Here is a 10,238-nt window from a genome sequence, read left to right on the forward strand (position 1 = left end):
ACGATTAAGCTATGATGAGCTAACAGACTCATCTAAGGCCCCTGTGTGCAGAAAACCAAAGCAGGCAGGGGTGAAACACCTCAACACCCTGAATCACCTTCTCGGCAGCCCTGGCGGTCCCTGATTCCTCAACACTCCCTGGCGGTGCCATCGCTGACAGCCAGCACACGGGCCCAGCCCACCGAGTGGCCAGTGGCCCCCTTCCTGCCTCCCAGCTACTCTCCACTTTTCTTCAAAAACATCAGCTCCTCATCAGCTCTGAGACATAGGCCTCAGAGTTTACCTAGAAAGATGGGTGTTATTCATGTATCAGCCAACACTGGAAAACGTTTAAAAAATAAGTTTATTATTTTGCAAAAATAAGTTAACTAAATGGTTGACACAAGAAGAGGTGCCTTGCCCACGCAGGCACATGGACAGCACTTCAGGCACCTAGATAATTCAGCTGCAGAAGGAGGTCCGTCCAGTCAGGGCATATTCTTCACTACAGCTTGGGTAGGGCTGTATGTGTGAAGGAGGGGTTCAACTAAAGTAGCACCAGATTGTATCAGTTTTAAAACTTGTATTAAGCTCTGTGCAGAATCCCCCTTAAAGACAGACGGTTTCCAGCCTGTGTCTGACAGCACCCAGAAACCCCGGAGGCACATGCTCATCTGAGGGCCTCAAGGGTTCATGTCCCTCTTCAACAGCCCCACACTGCTCTCGGGGCTAGCATACGGAAGAAAACACTGTCGAGTCCAGGGTTATTTTTAAAACTCCCATTACTACCACAGCAAGCACAGGACTGGAGAGAGCAGCTGAGCAGAGGGGGAAGAAGGAAATGCAGATGACTGTGGGACTGACAATCATCCCACGAGATTCCTGTTGAGGGAAAACAGGCAGGAAAGGGGCCAGGCTCAAGGCCGCTCGGCCAGAAACAGAGGAATAGGCTTAAAATCCACGTTTACTGGACTCTCAAACCAGCACTCTCTCTCGACACTCCTCGGGCTCTGGCACCTGGAGGCTGAAACCCTGTGGAAGAGCACAAAGCCCAGAGCAAGGCCAGACACACAACCAATTTAAAAGTAATTCTGAAAACATGAGACTAATCCGTAAAACATCTTCTCTGCTTCCCCATCCCACCCTGATTCTTTGAACATGAAAGATCCCCATGACTGAGGAAGTTTCTCTGCCTCTCAGACAGGCACAGGACTCCTTATTGTTCTGATTTCTACACACCTCTGACTATATGTTCATACACCCAGACTGCGAGCCTGAAGTTAATTTAGTTCAACGACATTTAAGACATAAGGAAAACTACTGTAGCTGCCAGTTTGCGGCTACAGACAAAGCCAGGTGGCGGGCAGGATGCCAAGAGCCCAGCATGGCCCTCTGCCAGCACCATTCCCCTCCTGCACGCATGCAGCAGATGCTGGCTGGCTGGGCCATCACTAGACACAGTGAAGGACGGGACCACTGGGGGAAAAGACACCATCATTCTCCTAGAAGGCATCTAGCCTGTTTACAAATCCCAGTTCCGTCACTCATAAGTTGAGTGACCCCACGATCTCTCTGCCTCAGTTCCTTCACCTGTGAAATGGACATAGTATCTATCAAGCAATGTCATTGCGAGGACCCCATTAGAGATCGTGCCTGAAGAGCCAACACAGAGCACCGGGCAGAGCACACGGCTCCTCCCCAATCTCCATGACAAGCAGGAAGGTGGCCAACGCCCTTATTTCCTCCCAGAAGACTTTGTGACTCCCCAACCACCCACTGCCTTGAAGAGCATGCGAATCCGGGTTTTGGAGAGCGTGCCACCCTGGCTACCAATGAATCAGACACATCAGCCTGCACTGGGGAAAGAAAACCAGAGCTTAAAGCAGGGCTTCTCAAATGCTGGTGCTTCCTGAAAATCACAGGGAGTGGCTATTTAAACTGGATACCTGGGCCTTGCCCTCAGGATATTCTTACGCAGGGGTATGTCTGCAGAACGATGCCATGGGGGATGGAGGGCTTGGCTGCACAGGAGGAGAAAGTCTCAAAGACGGCTCCTGGAAGCAGTCGAGCTGAGCTGTGTTGTCCCTCCTCCACACACTCCAAGGGCCCTGGGCACCTGTGTGCTACTCAGGGCTGACACAAACACCAGAAGTAGCTGAAATCCATCAAGCACGAAGTGGACAAAGGTCCTAAGATCAAAGTAACCTCAGGGATTCCCTCCTGCAGGAAGCAAACCCCGAAGGAGCCAGAATCCCAATGGCTAATATTCGGCATCCTCTGAAGAGCACTCAGACCGAGCCCATGCTTTACCTGTGAGCACAGACACCAGAGGAACTTCTCTAGCTGGACCTTCACATACTTTGGGGCGGACAAACCCACAGTCGCCTCCAAACAGGCACACACCCAAGAGCTAAAAGTGTTTTCCCTATTATGTATGAAGATGTGAACTGAGCTAAGGTCCTTGGCAGCACGGCCCCGACAAAATCGTGCAGCTCTGGTCTGTCCTGACTCCCAAGGCAGAGAAGGGAGAGAAGCCTCACAGAGTCAAGGGCAGCCCTCAATACCACACACCTGCCTCGGAAGCAAGGGTACAACCTCTCCAGTTTCCACGTGAGAGAGACAACAGTCAGTGTGTTTCAGAGCAGGCAGGGCTCGAGATTATTAGATCCAGCACAACTTATCAAAAGGGAAGATTCTGACACATGCTCCAAGACGAATCACCCTTGAAGACATAATGCTAAGTGACATAAGCCAGACACAGAAGGACAAACACTGTATGATGCCACTTATAAAGGACCCTAGAGTTGTCAAATTCATAGAGACAGAAAGTAGAATGAATGGTGGTTGCCAGGGGCTGGGGGAGAGATGCTGGGGACTCAGCAGTGAATGGGGACAGAGTTCCGGTTCTGCAGATGGACACTGCACAGCAGTGTGAATGTGCTCAATGCCACAGAATTGTACACTTAAAAATGGTTAAGATGATAAATTTTGTTACATATATTTTACCAGAATTCTTTTGAAAAAACACACCTTAGACCAGCTTTTTGCCTGGCTTCCAGGAAGGAAAAGGAAAAGAACATGAAAGCAAGAGACCAGGCTGCGCAGAGCGCATCAGGGGCAGCCCCCTGTGGAGCCTCGGAGCCTTAAGCCCAGCGTGCTCCACCTGAAACTTGGGGCCCTGTTTCCCCTCTGGACTTGGTGCTTCTCCAGGAAAGCCTTCTAGTGGCCTTTGGGCTCTGACCACTAAGACCTTAGCTTTACGTCAGCCCCCAAAAGCTCAAAGAGAAGTGGCAGAATTTGGCACAGTGGGCAAACAGGGGGAGAAACAGAAGAGGAGAGAGGCGGCAGTTTGGGTTTCTAGATTCTTCACTCCATCCACTCCTGAAGAACCAGAGGCCCAGCCAAATTCCTCAGGCTCCCACTTGTCTGTGAGGCTGCCCTGAGCCCACCTCACCTCAACTTGCATTTAGGAAATTTCCTTTTTTGGGAATTTGCCTCTTCTCCACACCCACCAGTTACAGGGTATGTGGGTGTATCGAGAAAGAAATTTCCCAAAAAAGGAAAAGTGACTTCCAAAGGTTAGTCCCATCTCAGAGCCTCCTGGAAGAGAAAGGCAACAGTCAGCCCTTGGAGCCACACTAGGCCTGAAGGCCCCAGACCTAGCAGAAGGCCCCAGGCAGAAAGGCCTCTCGAAGCAGCCCTTGCGGCAGGCACCACCCCAGGGACTGCAGTCCTGCTCCTCCTCCAGGGCCTTCTGACAACCACCTTGACCCTCGCTCAGTCCCAGCCAGGCCGGGGGGTGGTGGGGCAGCCCTGCAAAGACAACCTTCCCCACTCTGCTCTCCGGAACCCTCTGGAGGTCACTCCCCCTTCAGCTGAGGAACCACTAAGAGTTGCAACATGTGATGCACCTAACCTCTCTTCCAGAAGCATCCCAGGTCCCACCTTCACCCCACAATGAACGCAGAAATTCTGCAGCAATGTATTTACAAAGTTGAGTAGTTCAATTCAACAAATACTTATTACTAGGTTTGCGCCACCCAAGCCCAGCCCAGACAACGCAGAGAGATACCAAGAACTATCAGAGGGCCCAACAATGAAAAGAAGTCACAAACTAGTTAGTAAGACAACATTTAAACAAATAAAATGAAAACAAATAGTAACATTGTATAAAAGTCAAGCAACAATTTGAAACAGATTATAACTAAGCGTTAAGGGAACAGCCCAGCCACAAAATCTTACAATTTATTACTGCAGTAGATCAGCTCAAGAGGGATGAGTGGGTTGGGAAGGGGGAGGGCTGGAGCTAAGCTTGTCACCAGAGGTAGGATCAGCAGTAGCTACAGACTGCTCAGAGCTGCTGCTCTCCGGAGACCAAACCCAAGATGGGGCCATTATATAAGAATGGTGGTCTGAGCATGCCAAGGGATGTGAGTGGTACCTACATGCTCCCTGGGTAAAAGCACACATAAGCAGTTCTGCTAGCCCTGTGGTCACCCGGATGTGCAGGGACACCCCAGAGAAACCCCTCCATGCCAGGAATAGGCCCACCCCCATTCCACACCAGGCACTTAGCACACCAGCCAACAGGCTAACCCTGCCCCATCACCCTCCTCTCTCCCAGAAATCTGACGGTGAATCCTTCCACACCTGTTAAGAACGGGTGATAGCAAGTCAAACATTTTAATTTTTAAGAATAAAAATAATTTAAGCCACTGACCAGATCATGCAGGGTTCTCAGCCTTGGCACTGCTGTCATTTGGGGCTGGATCTTTCTGGGTTGTGAGTGGCTGTCCTGTGCATTGCAGCATGTTTAAGAGCATCCCTGGCCTCGACCCACTAGGTGTCAGTAGCAACCCCCTCCACCCCTGTGCAGTTGTGAAAACCAAAGAGGACGCCAGACATTAGCAGGTGGCCCTGGGAGGCACAACATCCCCAGTTGAGGATCATGCTTCTACTTCTGGGCACTCAAAGAGAAGACCTCCAGCATGGCTGGAATTCAGTTCACACACAAGCCTGCCTGAAAAGTTCTCCTGCTCCAGGTCTCAGGACTCTGCTGGCCAGGTCAAGGCGGGAGTCTAGGCTTTAGGAGAGCTGACCGCGGGGTTGGAGTTCCAGGATTCTGGACTGTGCTCATCCAGGGAGCGGCCATGAAGAACAAGGCCTGATGCCGAGCACTGGTGCAGCAAAGGCCCCTCCAGCCCCTGCAAGAAGGAGCCTGCCCACAAGCACTACAGCAATGGCCATTAACACTGGCCACTGGGCAGCTGGTATTTGACTGCCTCCTTCACCTAGCCTCTCTTCAAGTGCAGCCCAGATGCTTCCTTGCAACTTTCCTCACAGGACCTTCCTAGCACAAGAGGGAAAACCCTCACATGCCTGAAACGCTGTTTTAAAGGTATTTCAATGCAACTGCCACTGTTTCTTTCACTCAAAGAAATAATGCCACTTCCTTCCCTGCAGGTTCAGGGTATCTGCACCGCCCAATTTGGGCAGATTAGTACTAACTGGCTCACCAATTCAGTCTCTTCAGCTCCAAAGTCATCTCCCAGAAAGGGGGACTCCCAAAACTCTCAGTCCTAGGCATCCCCCACCAATGTGCTCTCTGCAGTCCCAGTTTTTCCTAGGACTTCTTTCTCTTCCCACGTCGCTGGCACAGTCCCACCTCTGCCCTAGCAGCACATGAAATAATACCCAACCAACACTCAGGTTGCTGGGAGACCACGGTGTACTGCAAGTGTCCCTACTCACAGCTCAGCAGCCTCCATCATTTTGGAGTGGCTCTCGGATGCAGCATGTGCCGACACAAAGGCGTCCCCAAGAGCGACCATCTTTGTGCTTGTGCAACTGAGCTGAAGGGAATAATGGATTGCGCTGGACTCCAGTTAGACCTAGAGAAAGATTTCCTAACCAGAATAATCAGTCTCCAAGGATAAGTCCAAGCAACTCTGTTTTTCAGGATGGTTCATGGCCCAGCCCAGCCTGGATGCAATCCAGTCAACTTGGGGGCCCCTTCTCTATTGTAAGTCTCTGTGGGATTTCAGAATGGGTCAGCCAGGCACAGGGAGGACAGAGGAAACCTCAAGGTTCATAGGAGCCCAGCTCCCACCCCAAGACTACTGCTCACATGACGGATGGCCAAGTGGGGACAATACAGAGAGGCAGCGCTGGGTCTGCCTCCAGGCCTGCTTCCTCCCCGAAAGGAACTGAGGGTCCAAGCACAGCAGTTGCCTGCTCCCACCTCTAGGAATTCTAGCACCCCATAGGCACTCACTTTCAACCCAGTCATCTCAAACTACTGTAGACCACAGGTGTTTCCAGGGCAAAAACTCTCTGCGGCCCATCCATGTTGTAGAAATAGTCTCACCAGGAAGAATGAGGAAGAAAATTCTTTTTAAGAAGGAGCCAATGAGGTGATAGTCGATATAGAACTGAGTATCATACCTACTAATTCCATACCTAGATATCATACCCATTAACTCATCCCAGAAACAAAACAGAGAAAGCAACATATCACAAAGATTAGGACCCAAGTGTGGAAACAACCCAATTATGGCCTACTCACATATGAGCTTTAATAACCCCCCTAAAATCCAGGTGTCCCAATAGTCCACAAGGTCCTTGGAGAGGACAGTCATCTCTGCTCACACTTCCAGAAGTCTGCTCTCAACCCTGCAGCAAAGATATGATGTCAGGGTGGGGGGTGGGGGGGTCAACCTATTTTACACGGTGTGACTATGTTTTTTAGGACAGTCCCAATTGAAAAATGCTGCCCACGTGAATGCACACACACACTCACACTCAAACGGAACAGGAAAAGGTAATCAAATCTTCCATCTTCAACCCTTTTAAAGCTTGGAATTCAGTCATACTTCAGATTAGTTAGGAGAGACTAATCTCCTTCAGAGAAAAAGTCAGGAGATGAAATGCGGGGGGGGGGGGCGGGGGGAGGGAGGGAGAAAGAGCCAGAACGTTCCACCTGCTTGGTTTTCAGGTTTGCCTCTGGACCAACAGCAGTAAACACTAGTCCAGCCCAGGATGCAGGAAGCAAACCAAGTAAGCAGCAGGGCAGGAAGGAGCCCTCATGCCACAGCTTAGTGACCACAAGAACACTGACCCCATGACCAGGAGGCCTCTGAAAACTGAATGGGATGAGTGAGACCAATCACAGCAACGGAACTGAGAGGCAGTCCTGGGATTACAGTGCGTGAATGCACGTGTGCTCAACTTCCACACACACGCCCAGAGCCAGCACCCATCTGCCCATAGGTCCACAGCCTGCTCCACTTCTCTCTGCCTAGGAGCACTCTGCCGAGTCCACTTCCTATCAGCCTTGAACAGAAGGGCCTTCTTTCCTCACTACTTACTCTCACCCACAACCACTACACATGCCTCAAACTAAAGGTCTGAGTTCTAAGGACCATCTCTACGAGCTGCCACAAGTTCTTAAAAAATTCCAGGCTCCCAAACAGAAGCCCAAGCGAAGAGCACACAGCTACTGTGCTCAGAGACGACGCAGATGAAGCTGAGTTGAGGGGCATGGCAAAGGCTGGAGACGGGGAGTGGGAAGAGGAGGACACTCACCATCTCGTCCAGGGCGTAGCGCAAGAGGCCGTGCTTGTAGAGGATAAAGAACCGCCACTGCCATTTCTGCAACGGAGCATAGAGTGAGTGGTTAGGAGGGCTCTGGCTGCGATCTCTGCTTCCTGAGTCCCTGTGTCTGACAAATCTGTATTTACGGAACGCTGGTTCCACAGCTTCCATTGCTAGGGCAGACGGCATGAAAAGAGGGACCCATGGTGAAGAACGGTGATGTGCTAGCTAGGGGAGAGGCCCAAACCACCCACTGCGATTCCACATGAGTTAAGGAGATCTAACGAGACACCTGGTTTATTTTAATTTGCAAGCTCCTCGGGAGAAGAGATGGTGTGTTGGTCACCTTTTTGTATTCTTCATCGACTAACATGTGTCAGTATTTATTTGATGAATTATCTGACATGATATGGGATAACCTGAGAATGCCAGGCACTAATTCCCCACTTCTGAAAAAATCTGGGAAACTGCTATAAAAGCGTTGTTCCAATGATCCACAGGGAGTGGGAGACAGGGAAAAAGACAGCCGGGCTCCAGTACTCACTGAGGAGGAGCAAACTAACAAAAATCAAACCTGAGAAAGAGCAAGAGCAGCAGGAACAACTCCAACGTCCGGGAATGACGAACCGGCAAGGAGTGCCCCCCTCTACTCCCCACCCAAAGGCCAGCTGCTGGGGGCCAACAGTGGGCCGACAGCACTGACAGCAGAACAACAAGGACCTGAAGATAGACGCCTTCCTTTTGGTGGGGGGAAAACATGTCTAGAACATGAGACTGTTGGTCCCTGAATCCCAAAGATCATTATGAGGATCCATGACCTATTTTCAACATTTCAAAAAGCCCAACAAAATTCGTACTTTTCTGGCAATAAGGCCACAAGAACTAAGTAAAATACCATGCTCTGCTTTGGGCCAGAATTATATCATTTATAATAATGATTTTCCCATCAGAAGCTGGAGATGGCAATTCTGTATGACCTAAATATAAAACAGGAAGGGGAACTGCTCCCTAGTTGCTGAAGTCATTGGAACACAGTCACCCCTGTGGTCCTCCCGCCTGGGTGGCAGGAACAGGATACTCAAACGGCCTTGCAAAGAGGACCTGCAGAGGGCTGGTTCCGCCCTTGGTGTCCAGGGAGAGGCCACGTGGACTCTTCTTGAGAAACATTTTCAAGACTCCTACTTGCTGTTTTAAAGTCAAAATCCATTCCAGAAGGAATTCCAAACACCCCAGATACAACGCAGGGTCTGTGGGGCACTGTGGCCCCCACCCCAGAGTGCGGCATTCAGGCTGGGGGCAGCAGAGACCAAGAGGCAGGGCAGAAGCTCTCTGGAGGAGCCAGGGATGGGAAGGAAGCAGAGATGGAGCAATTTAGAGGGTGCAGGTGGCAGCACTTGGAAGCAAGCCCGTGGAAAAGGAAAGCATGTGTTTTAACTGGAGTCAAATCCAAAGGGGCTCCCTGGCAGAGGAACAAACCACTGGTCAGGGACAATGTTGGTTTGACCATCTCACTGCTCCCAGCAGCCTGTGCACAGCAGGGACCTGTCCTGGGCTGGGGTGCCCAGGAGAGATGAGGCAAAAGCAATGCTGGCCCTTGAGGCCCTTAACCCCTCACTAGGCTCATTTGCTGAGCGCCCAGCCTGAAGCACCGGATGGAAGAGGGGAGCTGCAGGAGGCAGGGCCTCGGCCCTGAAGGAACTGGGAACCTAATTAGCATAATACAACCATTTGCCAAACTGCTCTTTTGCCTTTTCCATTTAACTGTTTCTACAGTCAAGAGGACCCATGAAACAGGTGGCACCACATGAGAGCACCTCATTTTGAAGCAAACACCTATGAGCTCATGAAATGGGGGTTCCCTGCTCATCCTGCCATCCCACAACCCACTGTCCAGCTCCCTATCTCCCTCTTCCACTTGGCCAGTTTGCCCTTAGATGGGCCCTTCTCCAGTCCCTCCCACCCTGAGAATTCACTCTGACGCCCTTACCCGAGACTGATGCACTGGGTTGTCAAGGTGAGTCCCATCTGGAGCCAGGAGCAGCCAGCCACCGTAAATGGGTTTTGCCTGGAGGAGTAAAAGGAGAGCAGATCATCAGTGGTCTTGGACCAAAGAGAGAGAGAACAGGTTCAACAGCCAAGGTAATGACAAACACTCTCTGGAAACACAAGTCACCTCTGCTTAGCACACTCCATGCATCTCATGCCCTAGCCACAGGCTGAGTCTCCAAAAGAGATGTCTGACAGCAAGAAACTTGTGGGAGGTCTGCAGCATCTGGTGTGGAGAGGAGAATGCAAAACCCAGTGGAAGTCTGAAAAACTGCAGAGTAGAGGAACTCCTAGGAAACAGATGCCTCCTTCAAGCTCCTGTTCGAGCCACCAAGATCAGAAAACAACGGCATTTTCTTCAATAACCATCTGAGTGCCGATGTGTGCCAGGCGAACAACACAGTCAAAAGTCCTCATCCTAATGGCACAAAGCAGGGCCTGGGAGAAGAGAGACCCCTTCAGTGATGGCAGCCAGCGTGGGCCAAACCACTGTTGACTTCCTGGTTGTATGACCCTGGGCTGAAACCCTCTGAGCTTCAGTTCTCCCACTTGAAAGGAGGGGGCGAAAACAATTATATCTACACCTCACGAAACTTATGTGAGGACTGATGACACAATGC

Source organism: Equus caballus, chromosome 2 (genome assembly GCF_041296265.1).
Source record: "Equus caballus isolate H_3958 breed thoroughbred chromosome 2, TB-T2T, whole genome shotgun sequence".
NCBI classification, from domain to species: Eukaryota; Metazoa; Chordata; class Mammalia; order Perissodactyla; family Equidae; genus Equus; species Equus caballus.